The 27,279-nt window shown below is 44.9% G+C and overlaps 1 non-coding gene and 1 pseudogene across 1 annotated transcript; one reads left to right on the top strand and one right to left on the bottom strand.

Annotated features, from left to right (window-relative positions):
- Nucleotides 1–1,647: 1,647 nt before the first annotated feature.
- On the bottom strand, nt 1,648–1,720 carry Trnat-ugu. The gene has a single exon. It is a non-coding gene; the product is annotated as a tRNA-Thr (tRNA).
- Nucleotides 1,721–16,721: 15,001 nt separating this feature from the next.
- On the top strand, nt 16,722–26,927 carry LOC115312909 (annotated as a pseudogene).
- Nucleotides 26,928–27,279: the final 352 nt, after the last annotated feature.

Genomic DNA, 27,279 nt, shown 5'->3' with positions numbered 1-27,279 from the left:
CACTAATATTAATTAACAAATCCATCAGTATTTTGCTGGGGTGCCTAGAAGCCTGTTTAAGTTGAAATCTCCACCCAAAATAATATTTGAAGGTGCACATTTCGGCAGACGTCTGCCTGGTTGGGTTAAATGTTATAAAAAAATAAAGGGCAAACGCCAACCAATCCCTAAAAGATCGTAGGGTCCCAACGTTTCGGTGCCGGCTCGGCACCTTCTTCAGGGGGGCTATTTAAAAGAGAAGCAGCTTCTTTCTTTTCTTCTGCGGTGAATAATATTATATTGATTTTCCGTAGCAAATCTAAAATAACCTTCTAGAAAATTAAAAAAAAGAAAACGAGATTTTCATTTGGCGGTCTATAAAATACTGAGACAATACTGTTCTTCACGACTAGGGACAGCACTTCATAAACTTTAGTAGCACATGAGTATTCAGGTACAATTCATAGTGCTTTACGCCACCAAAGCCATAGGTCTCCGACCTCTTAATCTGCAGCAGCCGGCTATGGAGGGATGCACGTCTCTCTAGCTATAGCCGTGCAACCATCCCATCTTTTTTTAGCCGGCTGAATGGTGTTTTATATCGCCTAGGGCCCTAGGCTATAGACCCGCAACCTCCTTTTTTGTACTGCAGAGGTAGGAAAGCAGAAGAAAGTCAATCATGCGCTCGCTCGGGGTGAGACTTTTATTTATCCACCTCTATTTATCCACAAGTAACGCTTTATAACCCCGATCACAAACGCGTCCTTAGCTGCCTATAGGATTATTCCAGTTTTTTCCGTCTGCTATTCCTTTGCGTTGCCGTATCCGGACGTTGCCGTCATCTCAGTCTTCCCTTTTTTTGGTTTAATTATTTCTGTCTCCTCCAGTGTATTTCGTAAATATATGCATTTCGCAGCGTTGACGTCCTCTATTTTGTCCGTGTCCCTGCCATGTTTCTATTTTGTTCTGCGAGCTGCATTTTTTTTTTTAATATTTAAGGTTTCGGTGCATATTTGCAGGCGTCACCGAACAGAAAGCCGCTGCTTACGCCGCTACCGAAATAAGTTCTACTCTTGTTACGACAGTCTGTCCCGCTATAAAGTCGTCTATTTGACTCGAATGAAGTTGCGGAGGGCTGGTTTGAATGCCAGTACGCATGTCATCAGTGTAGGCAGAGCAACGACGTAGCAATCGCGACGCGAGAGCCGACTGCGCCTCGATCAGGCAGGCCGCGCTCGCTCATCAAATATGTGAGCGTGGCAGTCGCGAGCACCGTTAGCTTACTGAAGAGGCAAGACGCCACTTTGTCGTCGCGAATCCTTTGCTCTTCGAACAGTTGCGAAGCCGTTGCGCCCGGAGTACCTTACGCAGCATCTTTCATAAACCGTTCGCTCAGCATCGCAAGCTTCCGTCTGCTCACGCGTCGGCGATTCATCGTGTGTTGAAAGTCGGAAGATATGCTGTCCGTGATGCCTATTATGTGTTACTCCTTCGTAAAAAAAATTTGAAGCTTAAGAACGCGAACCTAACAGTGTACACAATTTTAAATTTATTGGTCAAGTATATATATATGATGAAAATAATCCCTGGAGAAGGGGAACAAGAGGGACAATGGACAAACACAAATCTCCAAACACAGCTAGTGACTGGTGCGCGACAGAAAAAATCCGCCTGGTCCGGGTATCGAACCCGGGACCTCTCCATTACAAGTGGAGCGCTCTACCAACTGAGCTAACCAGGGGTAGACGTCAGTAGAGCAAACGCACCAGTCACCTAGCTGTGTTTGGAGAGTTGTGTTTGTCCATTGTCCCTTTTGTTCCCTTTCTCCAGGGATTATTTTCATCATTATTGTCCAGCTCGCTAGCACCTTTGCATTTAATTGCATCATAATCAAAAATATATATATATATATCAGTGTGTCGAACCGAAAAAAATACGGGTTCGGTTACGGTTCAGGTTCAGGTAAATTTATTTTGTTCCGGTTCAGTTCCGGTTCGATTAATTCGATCCGCGAATCGGTTCGCGAACAGGTTCGGGGCGCTGAACCGGTTCGCGAACCGGTTCGGAAATTATAAATGACAAATTGCAACATCAAAATAAATTACAAATAAAACATCTGAAATCAGCACATACGAAACGGAATACATCGTAGTGTAAGGTTCAGGGATTTCTACCAGGAATGGTTTCTTTATGTGCACTCAAAGGTTACCTCACCGACGTTTACGCATTTGTACTTCATCTAATTGGGTCCGACGCAGTAGCTGTAAAATACGCGACTTCCTTACAAACCCACTTACAAGTAGAACTCGCTAACTATCCCGCCACCTCGGCGTGTAAGCAATTGAAGGAACATTGGGGAGAAAATACAGCTTTCTTTATTTGAACTAGCCTTCGGTAACTTAAATTAGACCCTTAAAGAAGTTTTCATTAAACAAGATACGGAATATGAAAAACACTTCACCGAACGCAACGCCAGAAGGACGTAATAGGATAAATATTAAAATAGAAGAGTTCGCTGTCTCACAAATATGTTAGCTTCTAAGCGCCTATACGAAACCGGATGCATTATTATCAAACTCCACAGCCTTTTCTTTTCTCATTCCGATGGAAGCCAGCTCCAAGAACTCGCGCGTTCTAGAAATGTGTTATGAAATGAGCACACAGCAGCATTTAGGATTTACGAGATTGTAGGAAAATGAAATCCCGTGACGCGATTTTTTTTTTTTTTGCACAGCCTTCCAATTCTTTTTCTTCCGTGCAAGCCGCGACCAGCGCAATACTGGTTCCTATGTCAAGATTCATGGATGCAGCGTTTGTCAAGATTCATCGATGCAGCGTTTATATTCCTAAGACTGAGTGGAAAAGAAAAATATGTAAGCGAGGTGTGTGTCAGTTGATGGCACTGAAAAAACAAATGGCATTGATAGCACATTCATTGTCAACAGCGCGTGGCCGAACCCTTTTGACATGAGCCGGTAACCGTTATCTTTTTCCGGTTCAGTTCCGGTTCGGGTTCATCGCGATAACAATATAACGGTTCGGGTTGGGGTTCAGTTCCGGAAAAAAATACCGGTTCCGTAGCGGTTTTCGGTTCGGTTCGGTTCCGGTTCGACACCCTGATATATATATATATATATATATATACAACACGGGCACTTGACACCATCGTACGTGGTCTCCGAGGAGGATATAAACGAATATGTGCAGATGAATGAACCGTACTTAATCTAATCAATCAAAGAATCGAAGTTTTCAGGAACCCGCCGAAAGCCAAACAACGGCGGAGCCAGGATTTGAACTCTGGGCCTCCCAATGTCCGGTCGGGTTGGCGGCGGAGCCAGAGTTCAAATCCTGGCTCCGCCGTTTTTTGACTTTCGGCGGGTTCCTGAAAACTTCGATTCTTTGATTCTTTAAATTAAGTACGGTTCATTTATCTGCACATATTCGTTTATATATATATATATATATATTGTAGGGTTCGGTGCTACTGCTCATCCGCAAGAAGGACCAACGAGGAAGATCTCAGAAAACACACCTTTACTTGTTCGTGGCAGCGAACTGACTGCAAAGCCCCGAGCCCCGAGCGTGGCTCAAGCGCACGTTGCGCGCCGGGCGCGGAGCGCGAGTTCTTTTGCGCGGTGACAGGCCGCAAAGTCCACAAACTCTCCCCCCCCTCTCCCCCTTCTCTGTCCTCTGGCTCCGTGGCTGTCCTCTCTGGTTGGTAGTGGTGGAGGAGGAGGGGGTTGTGAAGATGTAGGCGGCCGGATGCGGTTCGTGGAGGCCGCCTCCGGATTGGTGATGCGGTTGTTGCAGAGTTGCCAATGAAGTCCCGATCTGCATCTTGATGTCGAAAAATTGTGCGTGGTTTTGGTGACGCACAGCTCTCTGCTTGGCCAGGTGATCCTCCATCCGCACCATGACACAGCCGTTCTTGTTCTTCCGGAACGTGATCTTGACGACGTTGCCGTACAGGCAGAGCAGGTTGACGAGCTTCCCGGCGTTCATCTTGTTAGAGTTGAGGCCGTACAACAGCAGCAGGGACCCCTGATGCGGGTTCACCGCCTGAGGATGAGTGGGCACCCCCGGGGCCGTGGCTGGCAACGTAATGCTCAGGTGGACCTTCGTATCGGCCCTGGTCTCCATTGGTGTGCCTCGTAGCCGTCGTTGTAGCCGCTGCCGGGGCTGCTGATCTCGCTCTCTCAGGTCCCGCCGCGGTCGTTGTTCGTGCGTCTGGCGGCGTAGCTAGGGCCGGTAGAGGGTCCTCGGTTGCCTACTGCGTTGCCGTAGTCCCCAAAGCCACGTGGCACATCGAGAGCGTGGAGAGAACCTCCGGCAACGGTTGGGGCGGTAGTGAGACATGTCGAAGGTTCGAAAAGAACAAAAGGGGAAAAAAGAATCACCAGTTGTCTTCTGGAGAGGCCTCTACAAGAAAGCGTCGGTACGTTGGGCGCGGCAATAGACTAGCTAAATTTGCGAGCACACTGTCGGTGTATATCGCACAGAACTACGCGCACAATCTGTATGGTGCGGAAACTAGTTCTCGCTAAAGCCTATTGCAACGCGCATCTTTTAAGTCTTGGTCTTCGTCTTCGTCACCAACATCAAAAAGAGTCCCCGCAGAATTAAATTTTACCAGGATCGGCATCACTCTCCACCTGCGAGAGAAGTTCGCCATCCGATTCATAATATCGTTTGAGGTTGGTGACATGAACAGGTCCGGCGAGTCGTCCAGACTCACAATGAACAAGCGTGTACGTAAGGCGTGAGACCTTGTCTCGCACTCGATACGGACCATCCCACCTGTTTGCCAGGGAAGCTGTGAAACCTCTAGAGGCGTCACTAAGTGGGTGTGCCCGTCGGAGTACAAGATCTCTAACTTCAAATTGCACGTCCCGGTCTCAAGATTGTACTGCTCAGCTCGTTGAAGCCGTGCGGCGTCCAAGCTCTCCCGGGCATCATGAACGATGTCCCTGAGTCTGCGTCGTAGGCTTCCTGCAAACTGACCGTATGAGCGAGCAGCGCCACGGTTCTTGGTCGTGCAAGTGTTTTCCAGCGGGAAAGTCAGCCCTTTTCCGAAATTAAGGCAAGTTGGCGTAAAACCTGTAGACCGGTTAACGGTTGTGCGTGTTGCGAACGCGAGCTCTGGGAGCTTTGCGTCCCAGTCAGGGTGACATTCGGTGTGAGCTATTAACATCGATTTCAGGTTTCGGTTCACCCGCTCTGTGATGTTTGCCTCTGGGTGGTAGGGAGAGGTCCGCTTTTGTTGTATGCCCAATGCGATACATGAGCCTCGGAACACTTTGCTGGCAAAGTAAGTAGCGTTGTCGCTAATCAATTTCGCCGGAAATCCGAAGCGTGTGAACGTCTCCATCAGAAACGACCAGATTTTCTTGGATGTCAGCGATCGCAATGCAATAGCTCCACCCACTTGCTAAAGTGATCCGTGACAACCAACAAGTACTGGTTGCCACGCGGACTGCGTGGGAAAGGGCCCATGACGTCGACAGCACCGCATTTCCATGGGGACCGACTCACGACTGGCTGCATGAGACCAGGGGGCTAACCACCGCACGGTTTGGCTTTCTGACAAACCGGGCATGAACAAGCGTACCTCAGCACGTCCTGACGAATTCCTGGCCAAGTTGCAGTACGGCTTAACTTTTCAAAAGTCTTGCAGCCACTACTGTGACCAGCCAAAGCAGAGTCGTGGTAGTATCTAATGAAGGACGTGCGAAGTCGGCGAGGTATCACGGCTCGAAATGGAGTGTGTGTGAAGCCACCCTCCTCGTCGTCGATCTGAGGTATGTACCGGAGGAGCAGACCGTCTTCGGCCAGCAAGTACGAGTCAAAACCCATGTCAGCGTCTCTGTTGCCACGTCGGTCTCGTAAAGATAACCACTCAGAGACCCTGCGACAAAGTCCATCGTTCTGCTGTGCAGCACGAAGCTCATCTCGGCTAATGAAGGTACCCCAGCGTGAGCCAGCATCTATTGCAGCCACAACATTGGCATCCTCGGGCACGCGCTCTTCGCCGAGCGGAGCGCGGGGCAAAGCGTCTGCAACTTTGTTTTGTGAGCCTGGTTTGTGCACAATGGTGTAGTCATATTTCTGAAGCGTTAGTGCCCAGCGTGCTAATCGTCCTGCCGGATTTTCCAGCCGCTGAAGCCAAGACAAGGCGGCATTATCTGACTGGACCACAAAGCGCGCGCCATCAAGATACATGTTGAATTTCTGCAGGGCGAATATGATGGCTAGGCACTCGAGCTCGCAAACATTGTATTTCGTTGAGCTGCTGTCAACGTATGGGTAGCAAACGCAACGGGTCGTAAGACACCATCAAAGTCTTGAAGCAGCACAGCACCTAAACCGTAGCCACTCGCATCGGTTTGCAGCACAAACGGACGGTTGAGGTCTGGGAGCTTCAAAGATGCTGTCTCAGCAATAGCTCTGGACAGTTGAAGGAAAGAATTTTGCTGTGCCTCCGTCCAACGCCATTTGACGCCTTTGCGCAGCGGTTCGTTCAGAGGCCGCGTTATCTCTGCACAGTGGGGGATAAACTGGCGGTAAAATCCAACCATGCCAAGAAATCGCTGCAAACTCTTTGCATCATAGGGGGGGGGGGGGGGAGAAAATTCTGTTATGGCCCTCAGCTTGTCCTCGTTAGGGCGAAGCGCTCCATCGTCGATTACAAAACCGAGCAGTTTAATCTTAGATGTTGCCAGTTGCATTTTTCCCGGGTGAACTGTCAAACCAGCATTCCGCATGCGCTCGAGAATAGTCCGAAGGTGCACAAGAGGAGTTTGTAGAACTAAAATAGTCACCGGTCACGCCAAGACTCGTGTAATCTCTTATGCCGGTGACCCCAACAAGATAAACGTGCTTCGGGTTCTTCATCAGATGAATGAAAAAGGCTGGTATGTACAAAAATCTGGTTTCTGATCTTATATTCCCAAAACAAGTTCACTAACGTCTTTCTTTATTCCAGTGGAAGGCCGTCTAACACCGCACCAAAAACTTCTGGACGCGACTGCCTGTGTCAGTGACGACACTGCATCACAGATTTTTGCACCGTCAACACTTCGGCGCACAATCCGTAAGAAAAGGCAGCGGGTGAATTTCTAGTACAGCGTACCATCTTGCAGAGCCGACATACAAATGTCATTTCTTTTTGAATTACCCAAGACTGGGGCGAGAAAACTAAGAATCATAAAAATGTAGAAGAGAAAGGCAAAGCGATAGGAAGACAGCGTCTCGAACATGCCCACAGAGTTTAAGGTAAAATGTATTGCAGCGCAAAATCACAGTGCGCGACATATTATTATAATAATGACTGTTTTACCTGCATGGAGACCACAGTCCACAGCCAAAGGAGATTTCTTTCTCCTCCACGACAGCGGAGAGGGCGACAGCGAAAGAATCCTGCTCTTTGCTACCGAGCGGAACTTGAGCTGTCTGGCTCGGGCTATTACGTGGTCCGCGGGCGGGACCCTTAAAGTCACCTCGGCTCAGTTTAGCAACTGTACATGGTGCATGCCACAGTCAATGGCGTGGTAGTGCCAATGGTTTACGGCTTGCTGCTCCACAAATCTGAAGCTACCAACAGAAGAGCTCTGATAAATGTATGAAACGAAACGCTTCGCGGCCCCATTATTGGATATGTTTTCGAGCACTTCAAAAATATGTTCGCTCTTTTTAAGGTTTTTCAACATCGCGCTGAGTCACATGGAGGCCAACTATCTTGAGGTGGCTAACACGGACTTCGAGATAGTGGCCATCAACGCGATACAAGCCATGATTCCCGGCACTAGAATACAGGGGTGCTTTTTTTCACTTTCACTTCTCCCCTTAGGTGTATAGGATGGTGTGCTCCAGTGGTCACCAGAATCGCTACAATTCAGATGAAGAGTTTGTTGTTCTGGTATGCGGCATTCTATTTATATGACTTATTGTTGTCTTCGGTTAAGCCAATTGGTTACTTTATTTCTTGTGTATTTTCAGATGAGAATGCTTCCAGCCTTTTTGCGAATCGCCGACCTTCCCGAGGCCTTCCAAGACCCTTCTCGAGGTTTTCCCCACCGATGCCTTACTCGTGGCAGACTACTTCAAGGACGTGTATATCGGGAGGCCCCGTCGAAACGGCTTGTCGTCGGCCACTTTCCCTCCTCCGGTTTGGTCAGTCAGAGAATCAACACTAGTAGAAATTCCAAGGACGAACAACAGCATCGAAGCGTGGCACCGGGGACTCGAGGTAAGAACTGAGCTAATCCTCTGAGAACTTGGAAGTTTTCTGTAGCCCATTTTTGCATTTGTGGCTCGAATTTCAGTACGGCGCCCACTCAAAAAGCTTTTTCCACGAGCGTGTGTGTTCTTTTTTCTTTTTATGCCAGAGAAACGTGGGCTGCAGTTCTCCCAATATATGGGCGTTCCGGGGCTGCATCTAGATAGAGCAGTCCTTGAGAGAGATGACGCTGGTTTAAGCAGAGGGCGGCACGACATCTTCGAGGGTATCCAATAAGCACGCCGACCGCAACCGGCGTCTTCAGATCATTGTGAGCCGCTACGATTGCCGCAGTCGTCTTGAAACCCTGAGGGCGGCAGCTCGAAATATCGCTTTTTAATTTGTTTTTATTTCGCTCAATAAACCTGTTGTTTTCTAAGTACAACGATGACTTGTTTGTATGTTCCCTCTCTTCAGTAAAAATGAAATATAACGTACAAATCTTTATTCCATGCAAAGCATAATGAATATACATTTGCAAACTCGAATATCCGGTGCGCACAGTGACAAACTTTCCTAGTGAAAATTTCCCTATGACAAATGTTCCGCTGTGACGAACGGGCCTATTACCAGTCGGCCTATGACGAATGCGAAAATGACAAACGGGCCTACACCCAATAATTGCGACCTGTCCGGTCGCCCTGAACCCCAACAACTACTATCGTTCTCTGGAAAGTTCATTCTAATATTTACAAGTTATGTGGAGTTCATCGAGCCAATAAGAATGTTCCAACAATGAGCTAAACCTACACGAGTTCCCGAATCCAACACAGCGCTTTTGAATTTTAGCGCTGTAGATAGTTCTGCGAACAGGGTATACTTGTGTACAAATATCCGTCGAACATTCTTGCAAAGTTGGAAAGCACCGGAATAAACCAGAATCACTGCAGAGTTGATACTCGGGAAGATAAGACGGGTACTTGAAAGCAGACTTGTACGTAATCTGTTACAAGTAACGAAAATACTTGTAATCCCTTTTAACGGCCTATATATTATGTGTTTTTTCCTAAATAAACTTTAGTTGCGAGTGCGCCTCGTCCTGTTTACTCTCGTCTTTGTCGTGTCGTTTTTTGGCGCTGTATATACTGATTATGAACCAACTAGCCCAAATTTCTACTTCGCTGTAATCCCTTACATTTATCGGTAATTTAGTAAGGGAATAATTAGATATTTTCTAGATTCCCTTACATTTTTTACGTAACGGATTCCTCGTAATCCGTTACAATTTTTTTCCAGAACCGGTCCCCCCCTCCCCCCCCCCCCCCTTCTAAAGAAAGGTCGTTTTCATTTTGGTAAAGTTGAGCGCAGTGACACTGTCACGCGTATTGACCAGAGCAAAGGGAGGCTTGACACTATTCAGTTCCACAAAGCCTTTTTTTGCAGCACCAAGCCCCTGAAGCTATTTTTTTAGATCCTAACAACAATGACAAAAAAGCCAAATAAACATTTCTAGAAAAAGGGGGGTCGGGCAAGTTATATCCGCGTTTTTTTCTTCTTTTTTTTGTGTGTCTTCGTTTTTTCTTTGCGATAGAAGGGGGGGGGGGGGGACACCAAGTGATTGTATGCCTGTTTGCGAAGCTCAAGGTGGAAAGTGCACAGACAAGATTTAACAATATCCTTCTCGTTTATAGTCACTAGAACAATTTTCACAATGTCACAACACGAGACAACTCTCCGTCTACCCTAAAATCCACTAAAAGAGATGAGATAATATGTGAAGGTGTTATTGCCACAAGCATCTTCCTTCGTCGATGCACACTTATCATCTTCTCTTAGAAAACAGGATGTATCTTTTTCTGCTTCTTTGACCTTATTTGACCGTGTTTTCAAAGCTACCTCCTTTTTTTGTAGTCCAACTTCTAGGGTGTGCCAACTTTATTTGTGAATTTCAGCCAGGTTATCTGCATCTCAGTTACCCTTTTTGTGAGTCAGGTTTTTGCGAGCCCTTTTTCCTCGTCCTTTTTTCTTCCTGTTTTTGCCCCAGCTGCGGACGCATCTTATCTCAAGCAGATATTTTTACAAATAAAACATAAAGGTGGCTGACGTAGAATTGAGATTCTGGGCTTGATAAGAGAGCGAAACTCGTTAGTGGGGCCATATTGGGGCTTACTTAGTTCTCTGCCCTTCGCTGCGCGTGGCATCAGCTGACGTCTTTCTGGAGAACACTGGAGTAAACTGCATTCGGTCCGTGCTCCGTGCTTTTTTGAACGACACCACGAAAGGTACACATGGCAAACGTGCGTTCACATGTCCTTGTTTTAACTAACATTCTAATTAATTGTTGTTATGGGTGTCCTGTTTTTTTTTTTTTTTTCTCGATTACTTATAATAAAATATTGGAAACTTTTTCTTATTCACCAACGTCTCAACTGAGGCTCGACCTGTTCAGAACCAAAGGAATAAGAATATCGAGCCAAACCTTATTTATTATTTACTTAGCACCTTAAGGCCCGTTCACACTCTTGCGACCGAGTACGACTGAGAGCGACTTCTTAGGACCGGATGCGAGGCAGCGGAGCTGGTCCTAAGAGATCGCAAGAGGCTTAAAAACCGGTCTGGTCTCTCTCGGTCGTACTTGGTTGCAAGAGTGTGGACGGGCCTTTACTGTTACCTACTCTACTAAAACTCTCGAATATCAGGCAACGGCGGCAAAGACGAAGCTTCGCTCTATCTTCGAGGTAAATAGTACTCCATTGCTTCGCTGAAAAAGACCAATGCAGAGCATAAAACATTCGTGAGGCACAATATGGCACTCCCATTCAGTGCCTTAGTTCAAAGTGTGTTCAGCGTATCAATGGACATCTTCACTAAGAAATAGTGCAAAATGTATGACGAGACTTTCGAGAGTCAGCTGTTGCTCAATATACTCAAGGTCAATAAATGGAACAGGTGGCAACAATAAAAACTTGAATAACCTTCTTCCCTTTGTTTCTTAACTGAGGAAAATGACGTTGAAAGTAACGCCACGAAAGTAACGGATTACTTTTGTGGTAACGGTCACTTACTTTTATGGAAGGGTAATTGTAATTGTAGTAAGTTACAATTTAGCCTTGAGTCATTCTAAGTGTAATTCCTTACTATTTTTCAGTAACGCGTACAAGTCTGCTTGGGAGAAACGGACCGTGGCATTTGAGACAGGCGAACAGCCGCGGGACAAACGTGCTATAATCGCATACCCTTCCAAGGTCATTGCTTGGGCAACCAAAAAACCTTACTTTTCTTTTTTTTTTTTTTCAAGGGGGGGGGGGGGGGTGCAGGCGCTGACTGTCTTCCTCCTTTGTGGCTTTTGAGAGACGCACAATTAGACTGTCCGAACAAGCGCGGGATTCATTTCTCTGGAAGCATGCGTTCTGTCTATGTATGCGAACATGACTTTTTCCTTTTTAGTAGTTAGTTGTTCTTGCCTTGACTCGGATCTCAGTGGGTGCGTTGTGTTGTATGCCCACTATATTTTTTTTTAGTTTATGATAATCTTTGCGCTGATGGAAACAAAAACAAAACAAAAAACGTTGTGGTTTTTGTGATTAGGAGCGTTTTCAAAGCCCGGAGCACCTCGCCTTCGTTCCCGTAACATGTCGCTCGCTTTCATGTAGCACCCCTCAATTCTGAAGGCCATCGTGTTTTTCAGGGAAGGAGGCGATTTTAGGTGCGCGCAGTGTTACCAAAGGTGCAGGATTGAGAGCGTAACCCAAGCACTTGAAGAGAATGGGAAGGCGGAGCTCTCTTCTTATCGGGACTCTCTTTTATGGGTCTCCACGTCGCGATTGTCCTACATAATCAACTTTCATTTATTTCTCGCTCGTGGCTTCCAAGTACTGCGCGCAACTAGTGAGACTGGGTATAGTCATAGCTGATTAACACGATGCATATTGTAGCACACAATAGTTTTGCGAAATCAAGGTTTCGCTGAAATGGATAACTCACACGTACAGTTCGACGCGCAATACCTTTGACGTATTGACTCGCGAGAGATGCTCCCAACACGGCTGACTCTGGTGGTGTTCCAGATCTAAAATCTAAATTTTGTTGCCTTACCTGTCACTATTTCGCGCGCTATTTGCGCCATATCAAAATGAAAGCGTTTGATGAAAGTGACGCTCGTTTTCCGAAATTTCACGCCAGCTCGTTGACTTCGCTGGTACCTTGAGCGTTTCCCAGCGATGCGAAGTGTTGAACAAGAAAAAAGCGTACGATGGCATCATTCGTACACTCATTACTTCTATATCACCGAGCCGCCTCGTATATATTTGTTTTTCTTTCATAGCTCTAATTTCTTTCTGCGCATTACGGCTGTTACGAAGCTAAGTCTGGCTGCACCCCCGATTTTAAACTTAGCTTAGATCAAGGAAAATATAATTAACACTGTAGCAAAGCAAATCCATCATATCGATCGGAAATACGATTTGACACATTCCATCTGAACACATACAGTGCACAGCGAATGCAATACAGAGTTAGCGTGCAAAACGCCGCCACACTACGCTACCAAAACATCTAAGCGATTTTTGCATAGCACCGAGCACGGAAAAGAAAAAAAACAGTTATTCATTCACATAAACGAAGCAAATTTTTGTTTAAGCCCGGCCACTTGGTACGTCCAATCTACAGGGTGATTCAAGGAGACGCCAGGCTCTTTTAGATCGACCGCAAAATTCGGTTTCGTAACCTATCGCGCTACGACTTTGTGCAGCGTTGCCCACAGATGGTGCATTTTTGTTTGTGAAATTCGCAGGGAGCGAACTTACCTGAGGAAAAAAAGAAAGAAAGAAAAAGGATTTGCTTCTATGGAAACGCAGCGATGCCACCGGTCTTCAAACAATACGGCACCGTTTCGCACGGAGACAAGAGATGGTGCAAGCGGTCGCGACGCCAACTGCCGCCAACGAACGAGCATACGACGCCGAGAACCGGCGTTTTTAGCAGACAAGGAACTGCAGTTCCTTGTTGTTACCGCGTCTGTTTTTGCTTCTGCGACTGTCGCCGCCTGCGGAACGCGCGTCGTTCTTGAGTCGAAAAGATCGCCTGCTAAAGACAACGTTCGGCTCTCGGCGCCGTATGCTCGTTCGTTGGCAGCGTTCGTTGCGCCGTCTCTTGTCTCCCGTGCGAAACGGCGCCGTGTTGTTTGAAGACCGGTGGCGTCGCTGCGTTTCCATAGGAGCTAAGCATTTTTCCTTCTTTGGCTTTTCTTCAGGTGAGTTCGTTCTTTGCAAATTTTACAAAAAAACATGCACCATCTGTGGGCAACGCTGCACAAAGTTGTAGCGCGATAGGTTAAGAAACCGAATTTTGCGGTCGATTTAAAGAGCCTGCCCAGACAGAACACAAAGTCCTGAGGATATCTCCTTAATATCCCGATGTCCCGGCCGGGAGGAACTAATTCTGGGGATATCCCTGGGACTGCAATCCTCAGGATATCCTGTAGCGGGCATGTGTGGGAGATCATGTTACATGTCATCGTCCTGGGTACATCCCTCGGATTATGCACCCCAGTATATCCTGACCGGGAAAAGTTTGAAAGATTCCCCTGCTGATTCAACCAGTAGAATACGAAACTAAACCCACAAAAATTTAAATATATATAAATAATTAAATAATTTTAACTGTTATCTTATTACTATAAACGTACTTTAATATCATTTTTAATGAATGTAGAGCTTCAAATTGAATACGAAATCCTGGCGGTACTAGTATCGGCTATAGGCAACTTTGCGCGTGCGCAGTTTGTACCGTTTGACCATTTGGCGCGATCACGCAGTCCATCAGAAGAAACAAGAACTCATTTTCGTCTTGAAATCAGCAAGGCTGACAGGTAAGCACACTTTTTCTTACTTTATAAGTTCCGCAGTGTCACATAAACTGTTCCTGAACACTTCGTGCGTAACCCTGTGATCGATCTTGATCGCGATTTTGAGTGATCCGGGCGCATTGCTTGGTTGTGGAAGTTACAGGTGCAGTCGCGCGCTGTCATGCCTAAACACAAGACATCCCGGACGTTTCGGCGGAAACTACGGGAAAGTGTGGAAATGAGTCTACGGTTGGCAGGCACGTCCGTCGATTTGGTGTGCGATTCCGGCCCCGCAGTTTACTGTGAGGCTGCGGTAGCGGGCGAGTCAGACGGGTCGTCCGTCAGTGAGGGACCCAGCTCCGGCGTGCGTCTTTCTGCTGCCACCAAACGCGACGCAGAGAGCGAGGAAACAGTCGGGAACACCAGTGAAAAAAGTCTCTTTTCTGGAAGTTCTAATGTTTCCGTTCACAGTAGTGACGGCGACAGTGGAGCCGCAGGTGCCGCAGGCGCCGCAGGCGCGAAAATTCCGAAAACTTCAAGTGATGGAGAAAGCGGTTCTGTAGACCAATTTAGAAACGATTTAAGGCAATGGAGTATCAAGAACAGTATTTCCCATCAGGCTCTGAATGACCTTCTGAAATTGGCGAAGAACCATCCCTGCTTCTCTTCCCTGCCAAGCTGTGCTAAAACTCTGCATTATACTTCAAGAAACTGCCCAGCAATAACGGAGTTGGGTGGTGGGCAATATTGTCATTTTGGACTGGCTGCTGGTTTGGTGGACACTCTACAAGCTTTGACAACTTTCCCAGAATGCCTCTACTTGCAGATAAACATTGATGGGCTCCCTTTGACCAAAACTACACAAGACCAGTTCTGACCAATATTGTGTAGGGTTGCAAACTGCGGAAATGGCCGCCCCTTTCCGGTAGGTGTCTTTTGTGGGCAGTCGAAGCCAGAGGATCCAATTCTGTTCATGCAGGCCTTTGTACGTGACATGGCCAGCTTGCTGGAGACTGATATTCTCCTCAATGGCAGCAGGGTGGCAGTCAGGCTCACACAAATCATTTGTGATGCCCCTGCTAAGGCCTACGTGCTTTCGATCAAAAGCCATAATGGATACTTCAGATGCACGAAGTCTACAACGGAGGGAAAAACAGTTGGTCGGAGACTGTGCTTTCCACAGTTCGATGCGGAGCTGAGGACTGACCAGAGCTTTCGAACAGCTAAGACAAGAGGACCATCACACTGGCACAACCATCTTACAGGAACTGCCTATTGACATGGTTAAAGATGTGCTATTGGAGTACATGCATCTGGTGCTGCTGGGTGTTATGAAGAAATTGATTTTCCTCTGGTTGAAGGGCTCCAAAAAGTAAAGGCAACACAGGCGCGTCAAAGAGGATATTTCAGAAAAGCTCTGCCACCTCCGGCATTTTATTTGTTCCGAACTGAGCAGACGACCACGGAGTCTCTCTGAGGTGGACCGATGGAAGGCTACTGAGTTTAAGCTGATCCTTCTGTACACTGGCCTTCTTGTGTTTGTGCCTAGCTTGCCCGTAGATATGTACAAGAATTTCATGTCTCTCCATGTTGCCTTGACAATCTTGTCATCACCCAGATTGTGTCGGGATTTCCTTGACTATGCAGAGCAGCTTCTGCTACACTTCGTTAGGACGTTCATATTTCTTTATAGAGAAGAAAGAGCTTCTCACAATGCCCATGGACTAATTCACCTTGCTGCGGATGTGCGGGCCCATTGTTCAGTGAATGGGTGGAGTGCCTTCCCATTTGAGAATTATATGCAGAAGCTTAAGAAGCAAAAGCGAAAGCCTGAAATGCCTCTCCAGCAGTTGTACAAGCGTATAATGGAGGAGAGAAGTGCAGGCACAGAAGGAAATGTGTCGTCAACGGAACCATGCTTCTCTTCAGAGCACGAGAGTGGTCCGCTACCTGCAGGTTGCAGAGGCCCGCAGTTCAAAAAGGTTGTGGTCCCTCACAAGTTTGTGTTGAAAGCTGATGCCAGGGACAGCTGCTTTGTCATGAATGACGGAACCATAGTCCAAGCCTCTAATATCGCTTTCTTCTCTTCTGGGTCTCCTTGTGTTGTTGGAACCAGGTTTCTTGCAAGGTCTGATATCTACATGTATCCATGCAAGTCCTCTCTTCTTGGCATTTTTGAGGTGTCGAATCCTTCAGCCACAACTGCCTGGGCTTTAGAGGATATATCTTACAAATGCCTCAAGTTTGAATATGAAAACAAGAAGATTGTCTTTCCCTTGTTTCATGATAATTAACTTGGAGCTGGTGACCACATTGTAAACTTCTGTTGGAATTAATAATACAAAGAAAGTGCGGAATACTTGGGTTGCTACGTGGAATACATTTTTTTCGTTTGGTCTTCACCATGGCCAGCTCCACCTAGCTGCAGTAAGTTTTAATATTAGTAGTATTATTTTTAAAATCATGATACCCGCTGAAGGCTGGAAAATACCAATTTCAGATTGAGAATGTTAGCGTGCAGTGAAAATTTACTTACTATTGCAGCTGAGTAATACATAGGTCTCCACTCTTTTTGCAAACTAATCTTTGTGCTGCCTTCTCTCAGCTGTATTCCCTGAAATAACAAATTCTTGTACTTGGTTTTACTTTTAGGAATGTTTGCCATCGTGAAATTCAGCGATGAAGATGATATGGTCGCAGTTGTTCCAAGGTCCTGGTATAAGGAGGGCTATGTCGCTGGGCCACCAGAGAAGAACCCGAGAAAGTTGCAACAAATGGTGCAAAACGTGCACCAACCGCCAGACTTCTGGAAATGGCTAAGGTGCACTGCCCTGGATTAATTTGGTTAGTATGGCAGTGCATTCCCCTAACTTACATTTCAAAATTTATTGCACATCTATTGGTTTTAAAAGTTCAGTTGTTGGTAAACTTTTTTCGTTCTATTTATGAAATTTAATAGTTCCACAATGTCTAGCGTGGGAAATTTTGTATTGTGTTTCTTTTTTTTTTTCTCGAACTTGCAGAGTCCTACGAGAAGGCTAGACGAAAACTTCCGCGAGCCGAAGAGACCTCTGATTTGCAACGTGACGTAGAAAGATGCCGAAAAAAGCCGATGCGATGGGAGCCAGATGAAACTGATGAGGATGATGTACTAGTTGGCTTCTGTGCCTCAACTTCAAGTAAGCTATCGTTTACAGAATATTCCCCACAGCTTATGCTTCTAGCGGTTTGATTGTCATGTTACTCTTAAAAAAATATTTCATTTATGGCCTGGGTAGAATAGGCATGTCTCAAAATTAGTTTCTGTTGGAAATTTCTATTTGCAATACTTGCGTCACAAATTTTCAGTTCTTACGAGGGACACCGAAACTTCTCTCCATTCAGCCATTACTCCGCGCAAGAGAGAAAAGTGGGGAAGGGGTGGCTTTGAGTCAGTGGATAAGTGTCACCCACTCTGCACTTCTTTCTTGTGCAGACTAATGACCGAATAGAGAGAAATTTCGGTTTCACTCCTAATAACTGAAGTTGTTTTCTGCAACCTGAATATTGCTAGGAAAGAATCTTCCTTGCTATGTGTTGTTTATTTGTTAAGTTATTATCTGAAGAGTATGTTGGTAGAGTTAACTGCAACAGGAGAAATAGAACACACAGGACGACGAACACTTCTATCGAATATTCGTCGTCCTGCGTGTTTTACTATTTCTGTCGTCAATCTTCCTTCCGACCTGTAAAATAAAGTTAAGCTAAACGAAAAAGCTCTGTTTGCTTCTTCCTCACGCCTTTGTGGGGTCTAGCCCCTTTCCTTCCCACCCCATCGCCACCTCAAAGGAGCAAAGTACTGATGGAAGCAGCACGTCTAAGCCCTCCAAACAGACGGAACCTTTGCTTTTGAGCGCCTTTCGACACTTTGCATGGCATATGGACTCCGCGGCTGCTATGATTTCCTTTTCCTTCTACAGGCATGTGACCTGAAAATACTGTTTCAATCTGTACTCCGTATCACCCTACGATAGACTCGGAGGAAAAGCTACGGGGTCGCCACGTCCAATTGCGAGCCAGTTAGAAATTACGTGTTATATTACCCTCTCGATCATACGCACAAGGGAACAATCTGCAACGTGAATTTTTAACACGTCCGTTATTGGACCTGACGACCCGTAGGTTTCTTTCTTAGTCCATTGAAGGAGAGATGGAGCGTAGCAACAGCCGGACGGGAGGAGTTTTGGCCATGCTCCAGCATACGTAAAACGATCCGAAAACCAAGCCTGAGTTCACATGCACGTGTGTCGACGTTTCTTTTTTAAAGTTGAAATTGGGTAGACGTTTATTGACCTTTCTGGCAAGAAAAAAAAAAAAGAGTTCCGGTTTACGTGTTCTGTTTACTGCTTTCTTTTGAGTCCTGTTCAGCTTGTATATGAACAGCTCTCCCCAAACAAGGAAAGTAAAAATACTGATTGAGTGATTGCATATCCCCTTATGTAGCACACCGTGGCAATTATTGCCCCAAAGCAGGACGACCACTTTTTTTTTATTTTGTTCACCCTTCTATAAACATTTCCATGACATTGAAAAAAACCTAATTTAGGAATTAAACAATAGAAACTCGCAATCTCGATACAAAGCATTTGCTTTCTTTTCTTTAAGGCACGCAAGTATTGTAACTACTAGGTAGCTAACATGGTTTGCAAAATAAAAAGCCGCTGAACCGTTTTCTGAACCGTTCACCATTAATTTGTTTTTTGGTTTGGTTCCGGTTCAGTGCCAAGATGACGGCGAGCGTTTCAATTCAAAAACGCTTACAGTTTGGAAAAAAATAACGGTTTGATTTTAGGTTCGGTTCCGATTGGACACCCTGTTCGCTACTATGATTTTATTTTAAACATGCCTACCCTATGCAGCCTGTAAAAAATAATGTTAGTGAGTTCATTGTCTGTTGTGCACTGCTTATACGAGTAGAATTGATGTGTTTTAATATGTGTCTAATGTCAAGCCTGTAGCCAGAAGCTTTTTTTTTTTTATGGTGGGGTTAGTTTTTGGGAAGTTGACCTGGGTGAGGAGGGGTGAGAGAAGCTGCCAGTTAAATTGGAAATTTTAAAGATGCCAAGCTCCCCGGCCCCCCGTGGCTAAGGCCCTGTCTGGTGCGTGTGTGCCACAATTTCAACCTAGTTGGTTGTATATCGCCTCATCTAGATAATAATTGATGCATCCTACTTTTTGTAAGTTGAGGTTGAGCCAAATAAACGCCACCATGTTCCAATTAGGCAACACATCGCTCCACGGGACAACCAGGAAAGGCGGTAGCCATGACGAAATAAGTAATGCAGATACGACGATGCTTTTTTCTTTCTCTCCAATAAATATGAACATTAAAAAAAGAAGCAGGAAAAGGACTCGGCGAGATAGCTGTACGCCATGCCACCCCAAAACATGGAATGTGCGCCTTGAAACAAGCATCCAACCCTTTTGTAAAGTCAAACTGTTCCTTAGAAATTTAAAGCATACTTTCATTACGCTCCTACTTCTTTTTACATTTATTTTTACTGAGGTAAAAAAACAAAAAAACAACAAGAGTCAGGAGTCAGCGCCGCGTTTGTGTAGTTCCATGCCTGGTTCCTGCATATTTGCAGTTTCTCTTTCCTGCTATTCCTGTTACTATGTATCGACTTGCTCAACTGCAAAGGTTGCCATTCGCACATCGCGGAGCAACACTGCCTGCAATGAGGCTGTGGTGGTGCATCTGTTGCGACCTTAACTTGTATTCGGATGTAGACCTCCTGTTTATGTTGGCTTTGAGCATGTGTGCCTAGTTTAATTTCCCAAATAAGAATTTTTTCAGAGGCACACGGATACTTGCAACCACGAAAGAACCACTGCCACCTGCGGCAGTGTCTGATGATGACTGGGACGAAGCGGGAGAAAGCTCTTCTGAACCACCACCAACCCCTCCTGTGGTCATCAATGGGCCCCCTCAAGTTCAACAAGGTGAGTTACAGTTGGCCTGTCTGGTTTTCTTTACCTTGCAGTTTAGACTTTTCTCTATGACTTCTTTTAGCACCCCTTAGCTGTCGGAATTTGTCAGATCAATTGAGTTATATCACTACAAGGCTATTTTTTCTAGCTCTGGTCATCAGGCACATTGCACTTTATTATGTTGTTTAATCAACTTCATAATAGTTCGATTTGCAAATCAAACTGCTAATATAGTATTGAATTACTCGAGTATAATTCATATTCGTCAAAAGGCGACCGAAAGACGTGTCCTGTTAGATTTGGAATACGCGAAATGCATTTTGGTTTTCTCATTCTACTATGGGCTAGGTAATAGAGTATAAATAAATAAGTATATTTTGAATACAGCATACCTAAAAGCACGCAGATAAAAAGGCCCCTTGTGATCGACAGATAAGGATTATTAGGGGACAAGAGTATCCAACACTGCACCATGCCTCCCAAGAAAAGTTCCCGTTTCAAATCGAAATATTTCTGCAAAGTGCATTTCAGAGTGCTAGATGAAGCATGCTTAGAAGCTTACACTATTGCAGAAAATAAATGTGTAAAGTAATCTTCTAGTTCCGGCCCGATGGGAAAAGTTGACCACAGAATGCACACACCAGCTGCTTTTTCTTGCACAACTATGTAAATATTTCAGCTCATGTGAAACAAGATTGGTATTCAATTCAATATTCGGCTTTTGTTTTCTTAATACAATTATATTGTATTATTTATATTACCACAGCCCTACTGCAGAAGGCTTTGAAAGGGACTGTTGCTTTTAAAATTATGAGCACGAGACTTGTACAAAAAAGCGGAGCGACCCAGCAGCGGAAACATTGAGTACATTTCATGGTGCCTATTATTCTGCTCTTGTGTGCTACAGTTTCAGGGCCACATGTGAATATACACCATCTTGCCTGAACTGTGGTTAATTCCTCAGGCTTTGCAGTTTATTATTGGTAACAGTTCCTAGTGTGCTGAGCATTCTTCTAAAGCTCTTAAGCTTTTGGCGATCTTCCAGATCATTCATCTCAGAAGAAACACAAGGAAAAGTGCAGAGGTGGTGTGAAAGGTGAGAAATATACACCAACTCATGCTTACAAACAAACCGGAGCGCCCCTAGCGGACGCCAGCGGCGCCGCGCATGCGCGGTAGACGGTGGGCAAGAAGCCCGCTGTCGCCCATAAACAAACCATTGAATTGCGTTGTCGTCGGCGTCGCTGGGAGTCCCCGTGCTCCTTTTCGCGCTGTAATTGTTGGTTCTACGTCCTCCTAACAATGTCTGACTACTTAAGCGGCTTCAGCCAGATTAGCGAGTAAAAACTTTGCGTGAATAATGTTACGTGTGGCGATTCATTTCACGTGCACGCCGCAGAAGGAGCGCTAAAGCCGACTCCCACAATGAGATTCTGCTCGCTATTTTCAGTCGCGACGTCGCTCAAACTGCAAAAGCGCGGACCGTAGCTCTGATGGTGGACGTCGATACTGAAAACCGCAAGTAGAGTCGGGCATTACAAGTCGGTGATGGCCATTAGGTAACAATGATCCATATCTTCTGGTATCTACTGTTAACACTTAGCATACTTACCCCAACCAACCTTCAAAAGTGTTGTGAGGCCGGCACTTAGTTCTTATCGCAATTACCGGGTCAAGGTTTGGTTTACGGGCCCCTGTTGTTTGAACGAGCTGACGACAAAAAGCAGACAAGTTTGAAAGAGTAGACGACAATTCGAACGCATGCGCATTGGAGTGCGGGCAAGAAGCACCGCGTTTTGCGTCAACAAACCATTGGAATGTCATGTTGTCGGCATCTGTGTGAATGTGCATTCTCTTTTTCACGTTAGAATTGTCAATTCCACGTCCTCAGAGCAATGTCTTACCACTTTAATCGCCTGAGCGAAATTATCAAGGCTCGTTACGCTGCAAACCTTTGCGTAAATAATTTCACGTGCGGCGATTCATTCGCATGAACGCCGCAGAATGGACGCCAAAACCATGACGAGATTCTTCTAGCTATTTTTGGTCACGACGTCGCTCGTGCTGCAAAAGTGTAGTAGGTAGCGGCAATGATTGACGTCGATACTTAAAATCGGAAGCGGGAACAGACCATGCGTAACAAGTTGGTGATGGCCACTGGTACCAATGATCAGCATCTTGTATCTACTGTTTACACCGAGCCTACTTAAGTCTTTTGAGGCCTGTAATTACTTCTTATTGCAATCACCGCGTCAAGGTTTGGTCTACGGGCCGCTTTTGTTTGAACGAGCAGACGACAAAAAGCAGACGAGTTTGAAAGAGCAGACGACAAAAAGCAGACGAGTTTGAAAGAGCAGACGACAAAAAGCAGACGAGTTTGAAAGAGCAGACGAAAGTTCGACCGATCAGGCGGCCGTGTGAATTGGAAGACGCACTGAACCCCTGGGCTGTCCGGACAACTTGGCGGTTTTCTCTCGTTCATGTTGGAACAAAACAACTACATCTGGCGACCACAAAGTGTTGCCGGCACAAACAATCTTAGTTCGACAGCGCCTGGTTTGACCTATTCACGGCTACTATCCACGTTCTCGGACAAACGGAGGGTGCAGAAAAACGTGAAAACTGACCTTCAGACCTTTTCAGAATCTCTTGGTACAGCCCCCGTCGCAGCATTTTGATGAGAAGGCAGCTTTATTGTCTGGTTTCTTCCAAAAGAACGCAGGAATGCATGTCTCACACGGCGACTTCTGCCCACCACCCCAGACCGGAAGTGCGCCCGACGCGCCACCACCGCGGCATGACGCAGGAGAGTTGAGTTTGTGTATAAGAACCTTATTTTTAGTGTCTTTAGTACTAAAATAATTACGCTTAAATTAACCATGTAGCCTCGTTGGCAGACTGAAAAATGTAGCTGGCATATAAGCTCAGGCTCGTGTATCATATTGCCTCGTGTTGCATATATGGCTGTGCCAGCCCCAATACTAGATTCACTATTTGAAAATCTCGCACAGGTCACAATGCCAAAAGGCGACACCCATACAGAGAAAAGCACCAAAGTTACCATGCAGCAGACAACCAAAGGTGGGTTCAATGCTGTTCCCCATATTATTTTTCTGTTGTGCATAGTTTAGATTGAACTGTTGACGTTGGAAAACAAGTATAATGAACAGAACCAAATAAATAAGCTATTAAAGAGTATTCACAAATTTACCATAGCAAGTGTTTTTTTTATCTAGGTTACAGAATAAAAATACTACCAGCACAAGGGCTTGTTTTAAACATACTGATTTGACCAGCCTAAGGATGTCCAATGAATGCTTAAAAGAGGGTAATTTAACAGTTCATTTTAAGTCTGTCAGTTGTGTCTGGTACTTACAGTGCAGATAAATGCCAGATGCATAACATTAATATACTAGATCAATCTCTCTGTGTAAATAATTGTTGCTTTAATGTGCTTAAATGAGCCAAGTCTGAATTATTGAAAGCTTTCTAAATCAACAAGTTAATCCTATTCTTAGTTGCTCTACCACTTTCCTGAAACATGTTTGTTATGACACACACATGAACAGTAATATACCTTTTATATTTTCCAGGAATGCAGAAAGAACTGTTCCGTCTGCTGCACATGGTAAGAGCTAAACAAGAGGAGCAGTCTCAACAACTGGACTTCATTGTGGCAAAGTTAAGCCAGAATGATCAGTATGCTCAGTATGTCGAAGACTCCAGTGATGGCATTATCTTGGACACATTGAACAGGGTTGAGGATTTTCTAAGTTTGGACAATTTATTGGAGAGCGAAGAAATGAAGAAAAAGCTGGTAAACTAATGCCTACCATTTCAAGTTGCATCATGATTTTTTTGGGTCGGATTTTTTTAGTTGCCTGTAGATTCAAATGTATGCCCATCTGCAACTCCAAACAGCTTGTTTGGATTACAACCCGTGCCCCCCAGAAGAGCTCACACTGAAATGGCCTGAAAAATTCAGCAATGATATATGAGGTCTTCACAAATATATTTTACTGGGCATATTTAGGCATTACAATTTTTAGTCTCAACTCGTACAAAGGAAATAAGAAAGAAGCAACTGACTTTTTCGACGGCGCGGAGTACACTGTTGAGAACAGATAGAGGAGCGGCTATGTTCGTTAACATTACCCAAATATCGTTAACATTACCCAGATATGGTGTGTACAGTGCAGATAAGCACGAGAAACTACAAGATCAGCAAGTGCTTAGAGTTCGGATTTCTCTCAATTTCTGTATGGGGTCTGCAATGCATCCACCTGTGTATAGTGTAAAGTGGACAGGTGAAATGCATATGTTTGTGTTATTGCGCACTGCAAAAGCAGATGATCGTCTGCTTAACAGAGGAGACCCAACATTTAGATTCTGGAACAGGTACAAAGAGACTGTCGAACACATCTTGAGACAGTGCAGCTGCTTCTAACACAGCTGTGAAAGTGGCTTTCAGGACAGTGTGGTGTAGGCCCTGGGCAACAGAGACAAGGACGCGTAAGAAAACATACTCAGGACGACAGAAGCAACAAAGTGCTGCCTGGTGGAGTGGAAGACTTAGTTGCACCGTGAAACCTCTTTCCTGTACCCAAACTAACATGAGCTACTGCAGTGGGGTGGATTCAATATAGCTTTGAAGAATCGTATGAATAAGTTTTGTGAGCTGTGGCGTATTTTAAAGCGGTGTATTTTAAAAGGTACCAATTCATCTAACTGACTGAGACATGGCCGTCATTCCATCTCTTCCCGACAGTGTGTGTCCTACGTTTGACAAAAATTAGTTTCTTATTTATTATTTCTTTTGTGTTCTGAGTAGAGACCTAAAATTTTAGTACATCGAATGCCACTTGATAGGTCAAGTTGATGACTTTGTGCAGGCCATTTTAAGTAAACATTGTTCTTGGACATTCTGCACAAATGTCTGGTGAACATGTTATGTGTTACTAGTTGCATATTTTTAAACTGAGAAATCTCAAATCCAGCAGCCATGTGGCAATCATGACACTGGATTGTAATAGTTATTTTTTTACTTTCTGTTGCAGAAGATGCATTGGAAAGGCTGTGACGGGAAAAGCATCTACGACGCCCTGCAAAGAGTCCTTCATAAGCTAATGTCAGATGAGGTGGCAGTTGAATTTAGCTTTCAGGGAGGCAAAGGAAAGAGCAAGTTTTGTAACCTTCGGAGCTGGACAGTTCTGCTTGGTATGTAACTGTGCTCACTTTTCACAATAGAGGCTTGCAACCGACTGAGAGTTATTAGGTCGTGAACACTGCAAACACATCTATACTAGTTTGGGCACCGAATGTACTAAAATATGTCACAGTAACAGCAAAAGCTAATAAACTGGAAAATTTAACACTATTTGAACATTTACTCTTCCTATAAATTTATGCAGGGGCTGTGAACTAGTGAGCTTGCACGCTTTCCTGCATCAATGGGTATTAATATTTGAGGCATAGTTGTCAAAAAATAATATATCTTAGGGGTGATGCTACTAACCACAGCACATATGCAAGCATGAGTGTGGTGTGATAATTAGCACAAAAAATTGGTTATGATTGATATTTAACTTGTTAAGCATCCCATTTAACTGTTGAATCTCAACATGATCAGCCCATTGCCAAAATATGCCATAACAGTTGTTGGCAGTTGGGCTTTGTTGACTAAATTTGACTTCACACTATTGAGTGGTGTACTCAAACCTTCAGGAGTTTAAAATATTAACCCCTCAAGTCCCCTGGACGAGCTGAGCTCATCGGCCAGTTTCTGGCTAGAACTGTCGTGGACGAGCTCAGCTCGTCCAGTGGTTTTTTCGGTAGCCCTCAATTCCACGGACGAGCTAGGCTCGTCCGAGTAGTTTTGCGGTGCTGATCATAGATGGCAGCACTCGTTTTAGTTGGCAAATATTTTTTTCGCATCCGCTAATTTTTGCGTAATAATTGTTTTCACATTTTCTGTGTAATATTAGAGGAATAACAATTCAAGATGAAAAAATATGGCACTTTTAAGTTACTTTTGGAAAAAAACAATTTGGCAGTTTGGCGATAACTACAAGTTCGTTTTTCGCCCTAAATATAGCTCTAAATTTTTTTCTTTGTAAATTCGTTTTATAATATTTTTCCATCTAGCCTGTTTAAAAAAAAAAGTTTTTTTCCTTTGCACGTGTCCTTCAAGGGGTTAAAACTAAGAAGCCTGATAATCACAACATCTCGACCTAAGGAGTCGTCGGTGGCTACTGCAGCAGGAGGCGTCGAGATACGCTAGCTACCTGCAGCAGCAGATTATTTCTTGATTCCATGCTCGCAGTAAAGCCGAGTTACACTGACATCATAGATATTCAGGTCTTTTTGAATGTTTTTGCCCAGTGGTTTTTAGACAACCCAAGTTTGCTGGATGCATTATGGAACTTTATAAAATAATACTTTTATTGCCTATCCTGGTGGCTGCCCATGCTCCGTTTCATACTTAATGCGCAATGCTGTCAAGGCTACTGGCGCAAGCGTCTGGCTTGATCTTGCGCTTTCGCGCGCCCTTGCATAAGTGGGATGCTAGATGAAGCCACACGCTTGTGCCAGTAGCGTTGCATTGAAATATGAAACGGAGTATAAGAATTAATGATTGGAATTTGCCAACCAATGTTAAGTTGCTTTGAATCCTAGAAAATTACACTGTGCATTTAGTTACTTATTCTTGTTTCAGAAAACAGCTGGCTTCCGTGCACTACTTGAGCTTTGGAACACACTTGCATTTTTTATTGTTCCAGAATGTCTGCTCGCCAATAAGGGCCTTGGGGCAACTGAATACAAGGTGGAGAAGGCACTGAAGTCATGGCTGGCCCATGCAAAGGAACGAATGGAGAAGCGACAGCCAGAAAAGTAGGAGTGGGACTGCCAATTCGACTGCAAGGTTCTAGTCATTTTTAAATACCGGGCGTCTTAAAAAAATGGTTAACTCTAAAACGGCCTGTAAAAATCAACGATTTGATGTATCGAGAGAAATTTTCTAAAATATGTTGTTTACTGGTCAAATTATTTAATTGTATTTGAAGTTTTAATTCTGACTTGAAGGAACTTAAAATAAAAACATTGCTCTTTCAGAAACTTGGTGGCAGTTGTTGGTAACAGTTCCAACAACGGCATTGTTTGCTTGCCTTTTGCAGGGAATGCACCACCAGTCCGACAAGCGCCACGCACGTGTTTCTAACTTTGTGTTCCTGCGGGAGATACCTGTCAGAATTAAGTTCTTGGTGTG

This window comes from Ixodes scapularis, unplaced genomic scaffold (assembly GCF_016920785.2).
Source record: "Ixodes scapularis isolate PalLabHiFi unplaced genomic scaffold, ASM1692078v2 PGA_scaffold16__2_contigs__length_2301149, whole genome shotgun sequence".
Lineage (NCBI taxonomy): Eukaryota > Metazoa > Arthropoda > Arachnida > Ixodida > Ixodidae > Ixodes > Ixodes scapularis.
This window is presented reverse-complemented; position numbering and strand designations above follow the sequence as displayed.